The 16,275-nt window shown below is 42.8% G+C and overlaps 1 protein-coding gene across 1 annotated transcript in view; it reads left to right on the top strand.

The window, feature by feature from the left end:
- Window positions 1–16,275, top strand: part of ntsr1 (neurotensin receptor 1 (high affinity)) — a gene marked incomplete at its 3' end in the record, with an annotated part of 84,636 nt that overhangs the window by 923 nt on the left and 67,438 nt on the right. The window lies entirely within an intron of this gene.

The following is a 16,275-nucleotide window of genomic DNA, read 5'->3' as shown; positions in this document are numbered from 1 at the left end:
GCGGCCCAATAATTATTTAAGAGTAAAAAAGTACTTGGATAAAATATTTCCTTGAGTCCTGAGTATCTGTTTGAGCTTAAAAGTTTGATTCCTGTTCCTGTGGTGACATATTCAGAGAAACAATGTGAATTTCTGACGTTTTCAAAGGAAATGCCATAAAAAAGTAATTATGAAGAATTAAGCAACAATAGTCAAGACACAGATATTTCACATTTTTCCTGATAAGATTTACTTTTACGTTTCTTTCTAGCGCAGATGCTTCATTTTAATGTTACTCAAGTAGAAGTAGCAGAGACAGCCGTGGTTAAAGGCACACAGTGGAGGGGGACAGGCTTCACTGACTCTGTTTGGCTCAGAGGAAAAGTGCTTTGTCAAAGGAAAGAGTTTGTTTAATAGTTTCCAAAGTTCATGTGGTGTTTGTGTATAGTCTGAGGGCACACACAGAGGCGGTGCAGTCGGATCGCTGCCTCTGACTTTGCAGACTGTTTGTGTGGAGACCTGATGAATGCGGCCGAGCGGATTGTGCCGTTTGGAGCGGCACTAAAGGACTTTCAGATGTTTGTGTCGACGCGAGCCTCTGGGGACACGCTGGCCTTCAGTCTCAGGGTGTTTAAAATGCACCTAAACCTTTTATTCTCTGCTTTAAAACGGGTCCATGTTGTTTGTGGTTGAGCTGTAGCTGCCTGCGGTTTGTCGTAGGACGAGAATTCCTGTGAATACTGAAAGAAAACACTGGTGTGCAACAAGGTTTTGTGAGCTGGACAATGTTGATGCTGAATCATTGTTTTTGCTCAGTCAGGTCTAGGGCAGGGCAATAGGGCCTAAAATCTATCTCACGATCTACACAATAAATATCATGATAACAATATATTTAACGATATAATTAAAAATTAAAAATTACTTAAAAATCCCAGCCTTGTTTTACCCCTGGGCCAAATGTCGCTGAAATGGTGCTAAACCATGAAAAGACTTGTGAAGTGAGGCATGTTTGTGACACGGTTATGGAATAGGTTTATCAATATGTCTGACACAAGACTGTCCAAACACATCTTTAAATGGGACCTGTCTAATAGATACAGTTGGAGTGTGCAGAGGGAGAACATTTTTCTCGATGCTGATCTCCAGTTTATTTTTAAAAACAAGTTGAGATGTAATGTTGGAGAAATTAAAAAATGGTTAAATGATGTCTTGTTTAAGCCAAAGCTGAGAACTTATATTTTGATTAAAGATAATTCTGGCCCTGAGCCCTATGTGACCTTGAACCTGTCCAGAGGTCAGAGGTCAGTCTGTGCTCAGCTGAGGTCCGGGACTCTGCCCCTGGCACTGGAGACGGGACGATTCCACTCACTCCCAGAGGAGGAGCGGACTTGTTGTTTGTGTCAGTTACATGATGTTGAAAATGAATCGCATTTTGTGTTTTATTGTCCTTTGTATCATGAACCGAGAAGGCAAATATTTTGTAAACTGTCTGATGTTGCTGTACATTTGTTTGAAATGTCCGATGAGGAAAGGCTTAAGTTCTTGTTCAAGTATAAGCCATTTCATTTGTCTAAGTTTTGTTAAGCGCTTGGCTTACACAATTGTTTAATGTTTTTCTGATGTCTTCCAACATTTTTGTGTCTTTTAAGCCCATGTGGGCGGGGCACCTTTAGGTGCAAGACACCAAATAAGTAATAAACTATACTAACTATACTATACTATACTATACTATACTATACTATGCTATGCTATGCTATGCTATGCTATACTACACTACACTACGCTACGCTATGCTACGCTACGCTACACTACGCTACACTACACTATACTATACTATACTATATTTTACTATACTGTAACAAGCAGAGCTGTTTTAAATTCTCTTCTCTGAGTGACAGGAAGTCAGGGCAGTCCTGGTTCTGGATGCAGCTCTGACAGTGAGCAGCCGTTACAGTCGTCTAACCCAGTGTTTTTCAAACTTTTTTGAGTCAAGGCACATTTTTTTCATTGAAAAAATCACGAGGCACACCACCAGCAGAAAATATTTTAAAAATGTAACCCTGTAGCCTATTTTCAGTCGTTCACATCAAAGTGTCTTGAATAGGAACATCGTATAGTCTCGCTAGCCACCGTGCCACAGTCACCGCCACCTGCCGCATCCATGCATCACTAATTTTCTTGTCTCAAAGAAATTCGCGACCTAATATGGAGCATTTATTACATGGTTACTCTACTCTAGACAGCACAGACACTTGAAAACAGTACATTATTTGCGGATAATAATGAATGGTGAAAGTGAAGTGAAATAAAGGTAAAATTGGATCATTTTCCAAGGCACACCAGACAATATCTCATGGCACAGTGGTTGAAAAACACTGGTCTAACCTGCTGGAGACAAATTCATGGATAAGTCTCTCCAAGTCTGGTTTTTATACTATTCCTCTGATCTGAGCCATGTTTTTCAGATGGTAAAAAGCTGCTGATGTTACTGCTTTGATGTGGCTGTTTAAGTTCAGGTCTGAGTCCATGATCACTCCTAGATTTCAAACCTGATTTTTTGGTTTTAGAGAGAGAGACTCAAGGTGACTGAAAACGCTTTGTCTTTGTGTCTGTGGGACAAAAACAATGATCTCAATTTTGTCTGCGTTAAGTTTGAAAAAGTTGTTTTGCATCCACAAACTGATCTGTTCAATGCAGTGACAAAGAGTATCTACAAACCCATGTTCACCTGTATCAGTGACAGAGAGTATCTACAGGCCCACGTTCACCAGTATCAGTGACAGAGAGTATCTACAGACCCATGTTCACCTGTATCAGTGACAGAGTATCTACAGGCCCATGTTCACCTGTATCAGTGACAGAGAGTATCTACAGGCCCATGTTCACCTGTATCAGTGACAGAGGGTATCTACAGGCCCATGTTCACCAGTATCAGTGACAGAGAGTATCTACAGGCCCATGTTCACCTGTATCAGTGACAGAGAGAATCTACAGGCCCATGTTCACCAGTATCAGTGACAGAGAGTATCTACAGGCCCATGTTCACCTGTATCAGTGACAGAGAGTATCTACAGACCCATGTTCACCTGTATCAGTGACAGAGAGTATCTACAGGCCCATGTTCACCTGTATAAGTGACAGAGAGTATCTACAGACCCATGTTCACCTGTATCAGTGACAGAGAGTATCTACAGACCCATGTTCACCTGTATCAGTGACAGAGAGTATCTACAGGCCCATGTTCACCTGTATCAGTGACAGAGAGTATCTACAGGCCCATGTTCACCAGTATCAGTGACAGAGAGTATCTACAGGCCCATGTTCACCAGTATCAGTGACAGAGAGTATCTACAGGCCCATGTTCACCAGTATCAGTGACAGAGAGTATCTACAGGCCCATGTTCACCAGTATCAGTGACAGAGAGTATCTACAGGCCCATGTTCACCAGTATCAGTGACAGAGAGTATCTACAGGCCCATGTTCACCTGTATCAGTGACAGAGAGTATCTACAGGCCCATGTTCACCTGTATCAGTGACAGAGAGTATCTACAGGCCCACGTTCACCTGTATCAGTGACAGAGAGTATCTACAGGCCCATGTTCACCTGTATCAGTGACAGAGAGAATCTACACAACATGCTACGACACCTGCAGTTGTGCTCTAGGGGCACGAGTTACTTAGTACTGCTTTAATTTCACTAAAATATGGTTTAAATCCAAATTACATCAAATTCAATGTCAGAAATGGGGAATAAATAGTGTCTCAAAGTAAAAGTGCTTGTTGTGCAGTTTTCTTATTGCACAATAATCAAACTGCGCAATAAGCAGTTTGATTCTTGTGCAAACTGCTGATTGTTCAGTTTGGAACATGTAGTGTTTCTGTAAGATCCGGTGTTGGTAAATGGTAAATGTTTTCAGCTTGTAAAACACTTTTCCACCTGCATTAGGCTCAAAGGACTTCACATCAAGGATCCACTCACACATTCACACACCAGTGTACGCAGACACTGGAGGCGAGGAGGGGGAAGTGTCTTGCCTGAGGACACAACGACAACATCAGCTAAATCCCATTGTAGTGAACAGGACTAAAGCTCTAGGACATTAGTGAAGTGAACACGGATACTGGATATGACACTTGGCCATTATTAATATGAAATTCAAAATAAAAAGTGTCCTTGGGGGAGATTCTTTATCTTGTAAATCTACACAAACAGAATACCTTTAAGAACATTCCCAGGAAAGACGACTTGCCGATTCTTCAGTACTGTGTCAGAGTGAGCAAAGAGGGTCGACATTTCAACGATACTTGGATGTTATACTGTTAAAGAGGGGGTATTGTGCTTTTTTCAGTCACACAGCACCAGTCTATATCACACTACAATGATGACCAAACCTTCTGTTGGTCTGTAAATGCAGTAAATTAGAATAACTGCCTTGTATAAAATTGCTCTCTCAAAATGGCTGTAGTGAATGTCTTGAAATAGGCCTCTGTCTCTTTAAGAACCTCTGACCCTTTCCGACACGCCCCCTCCACACGCTGTCTGTGGCATCAGTGGGGAGGGGGTTCTGCTGAGGAGCAGTGGTTGGTTACTCGGCTGGTGACGAAAGCTCGGAGGCGTCTCCAGGAGGTGAAGGCGTTCCTAGGAGGACTCAGGCAAACCTATCCCTAAAATGGCCGCCATCAGAGTTTTTACAGATTACTCAAAAATACGTGAATGTGCCAAGGCAACACTTCAGGCATGTTTTTAATGAGGGAATGACATAATAACATGATGTAAAGCTTGAAAAAGTCCATTTAGCATAATACCGCCCCTTTAACAGGGGAGCATCTATGCAAAATCTGGAGGTAAAAGGACCAAGAGTTTACAGGAGACATGAGGCTTGTTCTTTCGATTTGCCACTTCGTCGCTGAGGAACCTGGGAAATCGCTTATGGACTTATCAGGAAACGAGGGGCAGAGTCCATCATGAGGCTTTACTTCAACCAGGACGACACTTTCTGTCACACTAAAGTGGAGCCTTTACCTGACCTCTCCTCTCCTCAGGTCAGTCATTGTTGTTTCAGTTTGATCCTCCTTCATCACATGTGCCTGTTGTGCATGTGATTGAGAGCTGCTGTTGTGCCACATTTGGAGCAGAGAGGAAAGTCATACAAGAGCTACAGGCGACTTCTATATGCTACTGATGCGTTTACTCCATAAAACTGGACATTCAGCAAAACATCGCCGACTTTGAGTGGCATTCATGGATAAGAATGCACTGTATGGCGCAATCCAACAATGTAATGTGTGCACTTTCTAACCCCACCCAAACAACAATTGTGGTTTTCTGTCCAGAGACACCAGGGGAGGATGAAAGACCCCCCCCCCAATCATCCCATTAACACTTGTAGTACCCCCAGAGGGACTACATGTGGCATGGCGCCTGTTGCACCTCCTCCCGCCAGCTGGTGGCGCCGTGGGTGCGATGACGGCGCTGTCCTGTATGTTGTTTCCTTGTCTTTTAATCTGCTCCACTCACGGACTTTACTGTTATTTTAATACTGCCAAATGAAAGGACTTTGCAGTTTGTGGTAGTAATGTCTGTGAAAATGTAAACTTGTGGACCAACTGAGCTTTTAATAACGAAAACATAAAATAATTTATTGAAACGAAATATACAGTAAATAAAACTTATATTTTTGCTAAGCATAGACTCTGCCTGTGTCAATCATAAACGAACCTGCGTGCCTTAAGGTTCGGAGCCTTCTCTCCGGTGGTGTTGTCAATATTTATGTTAACAGTTGTTCATTTTGGCTGAGAGATTGTTTATAAGTCGCCATCACCGCTCATCTTGCCACATACAGAAAGGATTTATTAAGGTAAACAAGTTATTTAGCACTACTTTATTATAGAAGGTGCAAATGGTGCAAGGTGAAAATGTCCGTTTTTAATTGTTGTGAAAACGAGGCTGTGGGTGTGAATGGGTAAAGCTGAGGGTTTTGCTTTGGCTCATTCTGAACATCAGACTCTGGTTTGGACACTGCGCTCTGGCCCCGCCCCCTCTGCGTCGCCCTCACTGTCAAACCACTGGGAGCTACAAAGGTGAATGCGCTGGTTTAAGCTCTCATTAAAGCGTATATCATTTATACGCAGGACATTACAATCTTTGCATGAGACAAAAACAAAGTGAGTAGCAGAGGAGGAGAGCAATGATGAGGCACAGACGCTTCTCCTTCTCCTCTCGCTCCTCAGATCAGAATGAGAGGAAAACTCCTGTTATAAATCGGAGTCACCGTCAGTCTGACGGCGCACTGGCTCCTCTCTCTTTATGACAGAGAGCAAAGAAACTGCATCTGGATCAAACTTTGGCACGGTTCATGCGCTGCTGTTGTAGTGAGGCTGACGCGCAGCCGCGCCTCCGCCGAGTTTTACGCACTCGGGTCCAAAGCAGCTCATGAGGTTCGGTTTTAGAGTGGACACATTTAGGTTCATAACAAGCTCATCCACGTCTGAACTAGAGGCTCTTCCGCCTGTAGAAGCGCGTGTTTACAACATTCATTTGCGCAGGATACAATGTGTAAAAACAAAAAACAAAAAAAAAGCTAAAATTCACAGAGGTCTGGTGACCTCAATGGTAGATACGGCCATGAATACCCCCTCTTTAACACTTGTAGTACCCCACAGGGACTACAGAAAGGATTCATTAAGGTAAACAAGTTATTTAGCACTGCTTTGTTATAGAAGGTGCAGTTACACGTATGACCTGAGGAAGCAGTAGTGAGTATAAAATGGCCAACTTGCATCTAGCCCCTTTAATAGAAAACCAGGACCCGAAAGTGTAGCGATGACATTCAGAATCACTCCCTCGCATCGTCCGTGGGCTGAAGCCGGGGTCGAATGATCGAGTGTTGTCTTTGGTGGATCATTAACAGGAGTCACTCAGGATAAAGTGCAGACACAGACGTGCTTATCCGAGTGACATTCAGGAGCGAGCGGCTCTTTCGAACGGCTCTTTAAGGTCAACGGTTCCAACTGGATCTCGACTGGATCCCCACCGATGAGCCCAAACGGAGCCACACAAGTGTCCTAGATATGGTGAGTTTTATGTTAACCTTGTAAACTCCGCCTGAACCCAGTTTGGCTTTACCCAAATCTAAAAGCTTTTTGAACAAAGCGTCAAAACAGCAACGAAACAAGCAACAAAAAACACCTTTCAAAAGGGATGGAATAGCAACAACAACACAAAAAAAGTGACAAAAACATGGCGACAAGCCGTAAATCCCAGCACTAGTTTAAACAGTTAAAAGCTGCGTGTCTTTTATTCACACGTCTCTGTCCTGACGTCATGTGTCTCGCTGTGTTTCATTCACACCTCGAAATCCACCACAGTTTATAAGCCTTCACATGGAAACAAACAAACTCTTCCTCGTCTCACTGATTCAAAGTGAAGTTAGCTCTTCCACGTTTTCCCTATTTAAAAATGGTTACGTGAGGTGTTACACTACAAAGCAGGGGAAGGCAAGTCTGTTCGGTGGAGGGCCAATCCTCTTCATCGACAAAAAAACAAGGGCCGGACCTTCCAGTTGTAGCTGTAGTAAAGAATCACTTGCCCAAATGCCAGTATTGTACATCATATATGGCTTAAATGGGTGACAGCTAAGACATTTTAAAGGAACAGGCCATCCTTTTTAAACACTGAGATATGTTCTTACCTTAGCTTAGACGAGTTCATGTGTACCTGTCTGGTCATTAGGCGTGCCCTCAGTCATGTGAACAGAGCATAGACGGCGTTAGCATTTAGCCTCTCCTCTTCACCTCTATGGATCCAAACGGAGGTGAAGTTAGAAGCTACCAAGCTCTTCCATGTTTCCAAGTAGTTTTACTACGCCTTGGAATATACAGTAGTTCCCCTTTTTATCCGCTTAGAAAATCGACATAGGGGAAATGTGGAAGAGCTCGGTATCTTCTAACTTCACTCGCATTTGGAGCTATAGAGGAGAGGAGGAGAGGCTAAATGCTAACGCCGTCTGTGCTGTGTTTACATGACTGAGGGCACGCCTAAAGACCAGACAGGTACACATGAACTCGTCTAAGCTAAGGTAAGAACATATCTCAGTATTTAAAGACGGTGGCCTGTTCCTTTAAAGGAACTGTATTTTTCACATTCCTATAATATTTTAACAGACATTTGATCTGATTTGTGCAATTATGTTGTGCAAAATCATTTTTTCATAATTTGTTTTTTTTTTCTTTGTTTTTTAAGAATTATGTAGGCTTCTCACGGTGTGACCCGGGCGGGGCGTCACGAGCCTCTGTACCAGTCATAATGGGGGTCACAGCTCCAAAAGGTTGAGAACTACTGGCCTAAGAAATGATTATGGCCTAAGGGCTGATACACGGCCACCAGGGGGAGCTGTTCCCAAGCAGCACTCAATAAACTGGCTGGGAAACTGACTGTGTGGGAAAAATAATGTGCTCATTCATGTCAGGAAGAAACAACAGAGTAAATGTGATATTCCTGTGTGATCAGATGTTTATAAAGCCGTTATTTATGTATTTATGGGCCACTTTGCCTCATGTCTTTGCGTCTTTATTCAGTAGCAAACTATATTCATAACTCAGCGTTTGTTAAAGTCGTTTTTGAGTAAACATAGACGGTTCACATTTTTCTCCTCTTCTTGTTTTTTTCCTCAACTGCTTCAAACATGACCGTATTTGGGCGACTCCAGAGACGCCGTCTATAGAACAAAATGTGGCTTTTCATTTGACATTATTCCCATGTTTAATTCCAACAATCCCCAGCTCGGTATGTAAACTTTGGCTCGGACAGTTTCTCACACGGGCTCCCGCGAGGCATTAGATTTAAAACGCATTAAACGATTCACGGGATTAAAAAGCATTCATTCAAACTGGCTTTAAAGGACATTCCTCAACTCTCTTTCTGCACCAGTTCATTGTAAATATCACAAATATGATCTACAACACTTGTTAAGATCAGAGCTTCGCCTCATTCCTCTGTTTGATGGACCGCTGGCTGTTGCCGTAGAAACGTGTTCCAGCTGATCACAGGAAGGTCGTTGGTTTAAATACATTCCTCTCTGTCCTCGTCCCAAAGTGCCGTTAATGCCACACCAGAAACAACACTCCGCTCGGCTTCAACAACAGAGCGCTGGATTTATGGCGACGCTCTGGTTTTCCCACACCCTATAGGAGCGAGCGAGCGAGCGCGGCGCCGGCGCTCCCCTGTGACCCGCTCTGTGACTCGCTCTATACGAAGGACAAATAAAGAAACGACAAGACTCCCACGAAACACGGCGGCTCAGAGACCATCTGTCTGATCTCACTCCGGGTTTTTAATTGTGGTAATGACTTGGTTTGACCGGGAATGAATAAATGATAATTGAGGCTAAACTGAAGTATCTTAAAGGCACACTGTGTAACTTTTTGGATTATACTGTTGACATTAGTACAAAACATACTCATAATGACCAACTCGACACAGAAAATGCTATTACTGCAGTGGGTGATCAGAGACTGTATTTGGATGAGGACCTAACCTGTTTAAATCTCAAATTCTGCTGAGTTTAGTCACATCTCCATGGAGACGAGCATCCAGACGACGCACCCACTCCCGGTAAAATTACCGTCATGTCTTAGGAGAACTGAGGCGCTCACACAAAAGCTCATGTTTGTTTGCACATTTATGAATTGAAAAAAAAAAAACTGAAAATGTCTGTCATATAGTAAATGCTTGTATTTCAATTTTACTTTTTGGGTAAAATCCTACACGGTGTGGCTTTAACTACACTCAAGTAAATGCAGGATGAACAAAAACTCTCCTACGTTTTCTAATAAAGATCAGGAGCGTCTGCGTCTCTGGTTCACACATAGTGAATAAAATAGTTACTTTTAATAAAGCAGCTGAGGCAGAGGGTGGAGCAGATAAAGGCCCCTGTCACTCTGAGGACTTCTTTGGATTCATGGATAAAATACAGCCTTTAATAGTAATGCATCAGTTTTATATAGCGCTTTTCTGGACACTCAAAGACGCTTTACATTGCACTATTCGTTCACTCCATACTTGGTGGTGGTAAGCTACTATTGTAGCCACAGCCGCCCTGGGGTAGACTGACGGAAGCGAGGCAACCTGTCTGCGCCATCGGCCTCTCCGATCACCACCAACCACTCACTCACTCACTACATTCGCCAGGCTTCCTGGTGTTCCCAAACGGTCTCCCATCCAGGTCCTGCCAGGCCCTTCCCTGCTGAGCTTCTCAGGTCTGACGGGATTATTCTCACAACCTTTAAAATAGGTTATGAGAACAGAAGATATGACTCAGTTTATGTCATTCATTGCTGCTTCGGCCACTGGTTCAACAGCTTTATGTTGGCGAATCCTGGAAGTAAGTTATACGTTGGAATAAAGAACTTAACACAAAGTCGCACCAAAATCACAAGTGATCTAAATGCACCGCCGAAGTCACGTTGGATCTCGAGAGATTTTGAGAGATTTCCCGTCTGATGAGCTCCAGCCTTATGGGTCTAGGCTACAGTTCTTCCACACTGTGATATGTTCTTACCTGAGCTTAGACGAGTTGATACGTACCTGGTCTATGTGCCCGTGTAAGAGCTTGGAAGCTTCTACTTCATCCCTGTTTTGAGCTATAGGAATACATTGGGTGAGGCCAAATCTAACAACATCTTTGGTCTTTGCGCGTGACTGAGCGCAAGTTATATAATACTAATATATAACAAAAAAATAGTCAAGTATTTTAACTAGCAATGTAGAGTATTGTACAGTGATAAAAAATAAAGATAGGCCAAGGATTAATGCCTATACAGTAGCCTCTAACTGGATGGATGAGGAGGAGAGATAAGAAGAGTAGTATTGATAAATCCTCAATGATACCCATCCCTATGTGTGTGTGGAGCCTCTAAGGTTTGGATTTCTTTTTAAATACATTTTAGACAAATATTTGCAAAGAAGTGCATGTTGGGAGTTGTCAGGCGACTCACTCTCCTGCCCCGCGTCTCAGTTTGGAAAAAGCTTCTGGTTTCCACTGAAAGGATTTACAATGTTTGGGCCTTTATGGGACTCACTCACTCCACACCTCCCTGACTCCGTGGAGAGTTTGACCGTTTCATTCCCGAAATCTACAGTGGGATCATTTGGTTGGTTTTGTGAAGTTTAACTGTGTCGAAGTCACGAGAGGAACCTCCTTAACGGAACGCACGTTTTAAGATTGTTTAGAAGTTGTACACATGTTGCAGCAAGTTGTAAACGACAGGATTAAAGCAGTGAGTGCTCTGAGGCGTTAGCTCAAATTCAGCTGAAACAACAGCAGATATTGTCCTTGGTTTTCTAGCTTATACCGGTTTAGCTCAAGGACATATTGTATTGCTAATGGCCTCGACAATTGCATTGCGCTTGTGTTTTCGGGGCGGGTCATAACATTCATTTACGCGTGGCGGCAGACTAATGCTCCGCTTGGTTAGCTCCATAGGTAGAGCGGCGGGCTCATAACCACAAGTTCATAAGATCAATCCTGACCCCACCCACTGGGAAGAACAACCATTTTTGAAGAGTTTTTGTTGCTTTTTCATCTTTCTTTGTTGTTGGTTTTTTATGCTTCTTTGTCAGTTTTTTTCATCGCTCTGTAGATGTGTTTTTGTCGCTTTTTATTTTCAAGAATCTTTCAGATTTGGGTAAAGTCAAACTGGAGAAGATGTGCTCGGTTAAGAGGTGGAACAAACACATTTTCTTTCTCGTGTGTTTCTCTGTACTGTAACAAAGAGTCGGGGGTTAATGCTTGTCGACCTGATTACAAGGCGTGACTGAGCCTGATAGGACGTGTCTGCGGAGAGGCTTCAGACTTCAGGCTCTAAATCAAACGGAGCTGGCCTTGTGTTTACTCCCTCTGCTCTTTAAAGCTGCTCCTGCTGCGATAACTGCCCCGCACGCCGTCACATAAACAGAGCCGGAGTAAACGAGCGCTTTGTCCAAACAGCGAGTGGCGCGTGAGGGCAAAGAGGAGCCGACTGTGGGCCCGCGGGGCGTTCAGGGACAGATAATCAGGGAGATAGTGGTTTCCTCTGAGTAAATATTTAAAAGAGCCACAGGACGAGCTGCTGCTGCTGCTGCTGGAGACGCGGAGGGTTTTTATGAATGAGAGGCTGGATGAAGAGATTTGTGTCGAGTAAAAAACAGCCCAAAGTCTCTCTTTACCATGTTTATTCTCTGACGATTTATCCAGGAAGTGACTCCAACATGGCTGTGTCGCTCCCTGGTCTTTCCCACGCTAGTTCATTCACAAATACTGACATGTTTGGGATCCACGTGTAGCACAAAAGGCTGTAATCCAAATATGGTAATTTCCTGGTTCCTACAGACTCAGGGTTTCTGTGGGGAATCAAAACCCATTAAGTGAAAACAAGGCCTTAAAGGTACACTGTGTGACCTGTTTCAATCTCAAATTCAGCTGACTTTAGTCACACCTTCATGGAAACGAGCTGGAGATGTCTCCACTCCAGCAAAGTTACAGTCATGTCTAGGAGAGCTGAGCCGCTCACAGCAAAGGCACTTGTTTGTTTGTGCATTTATGAGGTATTTTTCAATTATGAAAATATGTGACATAAAATAAATGCTTCTATTTCAATATTTTTTATTAGGTGAAATGTTACGCAGTGTGGCTTTAAATACAACTTTAAAGCATTACATTTGGTATTATATGAACTTCTTGTAGGGATGCACCGATCCAATACTGGTATCGGATGCCGGAGCCGATACATCAGGTATCGGCTGCAAATATCCGATCCTGAACCGATACTTGTTTTGGCTCTCGCCGTTTTGAACATGCTGTTTGTCATTTTGAGGCTCAGAACCTGGAGAATTCAATCACTGAGTCAGTTTCTGCCATTGACTGCATAATAACAACACCGCCTAGGAAGTGACTTCCTGTTTCGATCCAGCATGCCAAAATAAAAGCATCTGAATCTTATTCATTATTTCAACTTTCTTTCTGCCAAACTATTAACAGACAAAACACTTCAAATGTGTGTATTTATATTATATTCTTGTAATGTAGCAAGTACCTGCTGAACTAATCAATGAGACGAGCTGTGTGCTTTTATTTTGGTGTGCTGGATCGAAACAGGAAGTCACTTCTTGGGCGGCGTTGTTATGATTTGAAGTTATGCACAGAGTAAATTTTATTTTCGATCATCGCGCAACAAGCCACAGCTAGCATTAGTATGCTCATGTTAGGGTAAGCATGCTAATGCTAACAAGAGCTAATCAAGGCTGAAACAGAAACTATGATATGATCAAGTAGTAAAATAAAATGGTTCACCGTTGGAGCTAAGTGTTTGTATTTTAGTTTTTGAAATAACTGATGTAACATTTGTAATGATCAGACGCTTTATGTGAGTCGTTTATATGAATGTGACCTAAGTCTGTCTTATACCCATGATATTTAGTGTAGAATTGATCTTGTAATGAAGAAAAGACGACGGGTTAGGATTAGGGGTTAGGGTTCATTCACTTTTTCACTCAGAGAAAGACACTTTTAGAGAAGCCTCTTGGTATCGGTTAATATTGGATATCGGCAGATACTCAAACCCCCACAATCGGTATCGGAAAGCAAAAAAAAAACTGGATCGGTGCATCTCTAGTTCCTTGGAAAATAAAGACAATATTCAACTCGTTTTACTGCATACGTTTATCAAAAATACCACTGCGTTTGTGGCACCGATCATTGTGTGAAACGCACATTTATAAATAAGAGATGTAGATGAGTAAACATGTTGAGATGCCCCTGGAAAAGAGGTTCTTAATCTCAGTGGGACTTTCCTGGTTAAATACAGGTCAAGTTAATAATATTAATTGAGCTTTGAACTCTAAAAACAAGGAGAAATGTATTAAAAAACTAAACATGATCCAAAAAGAGCAATTAAGCTATTCATAAGTGAAAATAGTTTTCAAAGCTTAAAGGGACTATTTTTAAAATGTTAAAATTAAGTATTTTCCTCCCCTACATGTTCCAGCCATGTCCTCGTGTGTAGAATGAGCTCAGACCTGTTCACCACAACTGCCTCTAAAATCCTGCACTGTCACTCAGAAAGGTCTTAAGTCGGGTCTGAAGTGCCGTCATGCACGAGCTTAATATAGAAGGTGCAGCTACGCATAAGACCTGAGGTGGCAGTAGTGAGTATAAAATGGCCAACTTGCATCTAGCCCCTTTAATAAATCAGGCAGAGAATGAGATATTAAAAGATCCCTCTGAAAAACCTCTAAAGCTTGTTAAGTCCAGGCCTGTAAAGTTTGGAGTTCATAACTTTTTCTACAACCGCCTGAAGAATCCATACGTCTCGCCTGTAATGTGATTGTGTAACTGTTATGGACGACTGAGACTTTAAAAAGCTGCGATTGTTCTTGTGAGCCTCTCCCTGGGCTCCCTCCCGCGGCGCCTGTCGGTGGAAACCTTTAAAACTGAGGATGACGTTTTTACCGGTCCTTTTCGTCTCCTTTGTGTTTTCCTCGTGAACCGCTTGATGGAAAAAGCTTTTTTACGCCGCGGGAAACTCTTTGTTCACGCGAGGGAGCCGTGAAAGTCTCAGCGGGAAAGTGCTTCTGCTCAAAGAAAACAGAATAAATGAAAGAAAATAGACTTTTCTTTTGCCCGGTCCCAAGTTCAGACGACAATCCAACATTTATTTGATGAAAGCCACTGTTAGTTAATGTGTCTGACGCCTTTCAGCCTCTCGTTCATAAAAACCCTCAGAGTTGCTCTTTTAAATATTTACTCTTCTACTTCATTATCTGCTGCTCCAAAGCTCCGCGGCCTGACGCTTCTGACCTGCGCTGGAAGAAGGAATGTGAAGCTGCATTAGGTAATAACTGTGCAAAATGTGACAATGGAGGAGAGACAAAAAACACTGCTTAAAGCTGCATCCACACCGCACGCCTTTCGGCCGTCAAAACACGCCTAAAACCTGTAGTTAGACGCTTGTGCTTACTGAAGTCAGACGCTTGTCACAAATGTGAGTGTGTTCGTCCATCTTGGAAGTAGCTCTTTGCTCTTGCCATGTCTTATGGATCTTTAACTATATCTCCATGGTCTACGCCAAATCTCCCCAGTATTTAAGCCCATACCATTGAATATGGGACATATTTTGTGCCGGTAGCAAGTGGCAATAGGCCCGGTTAGCCCCGTTAGCATGTTACAATGGCCAACAGCTCATTGTTGATTAAAAGTCTGCAATAAACCACAAATGTGTGAAGCCCGGCTCAGTGTATGATCATCATGAAGGCTGCTCTATGTAGTTACGGCTTTATTGGCGTTATTGGTGCTTATTATACAGCTCTTCACAGCGTAAGTAGAACGCTCCATTGATTTTAATGGGATTTTTCTACCGGTCATTATTTTTTGATAGAGGACGTCTGAGAAAAATAATGACCGCTGCCAATAGCAATGGAGTTGGTGCTTGTAATACAGGTCTTTCATATCACTCCGCACGTACAGTACATAGTAGCGGACACTGTCTCTGTCCCCGTCACTGCCAGAGAAGTTGGGGGAATCGCTCGTAAAGTTAGCGTGAGTCCGACTTTCAGCTTACCTAGAGACCCGGTTCGCCCTGTCGGTACTTATTTTCCCGATAAGGACCAGCGTTCTATACATTGTCCCTTATGTATACTTGTTTTCACAAATGTTATAACCCAATATCACAACAGGACTCTCCTCACAGGACTGCACCAAACAATAAGACAATGAGCACTGGGGAGGGGTCTTCCCGTTAGAACAGGGGTGAGGAACTTTTTTCACATCAAGGGCCAAATCAGTTTTTATACATTTCTCCAAGGGCCCTTTAGTTTAGCGCCAAACATTCTAGAGTTCATCCAACACTTAGGACTGATAGTAAATAGGATCATCATTTATATCAGACTCACATAATGCCATGGAACTGTTTGTGTCGCTGCAGTGATGATGATGATGATGATGATGATGATGATGCTTGAAGCTGGTTTTCTATGTTTGGGTCAGTCTTGTGAAAGCTGCTGGCGGGCCCCAAACTCCGATAAAGAGAGTTAATTTGATCCAAACACATTTGACCTTTCAACTCGTGGAGTTTAGCATGTATAAGGTTCTTCTTCATCACCGCAACCACGTACTGGGCACACTGGCTTCAACAAAGAAGAAATCATTTTCAACCGTCCGTAGAAAATAGGTGAAATCACCCAAAATGCTGTTTTCTGACCAAAAAGCTGAGAAAACGAAAGAGCAATGCTGCCACCTAGTGACTCAATAAAATAACTTGT

Source organism: Gobius niger (assembly GCF_951799975.1).
Source record: "Gobius niger genome assembly, chromosome: 6".
Taxonomy (NCBI): domain Eukaryota; kingdom Metazoa; phylum Chordata; class Actinopteri; order Gobiiformes; family Gobiidae; genus Gobius; species Gobius niger.
The sequence above is the reverse complement of the archived record's forward strand: the minus strand, read 5'-3'. Positions and strand labels throughout refer to the sequence as shown.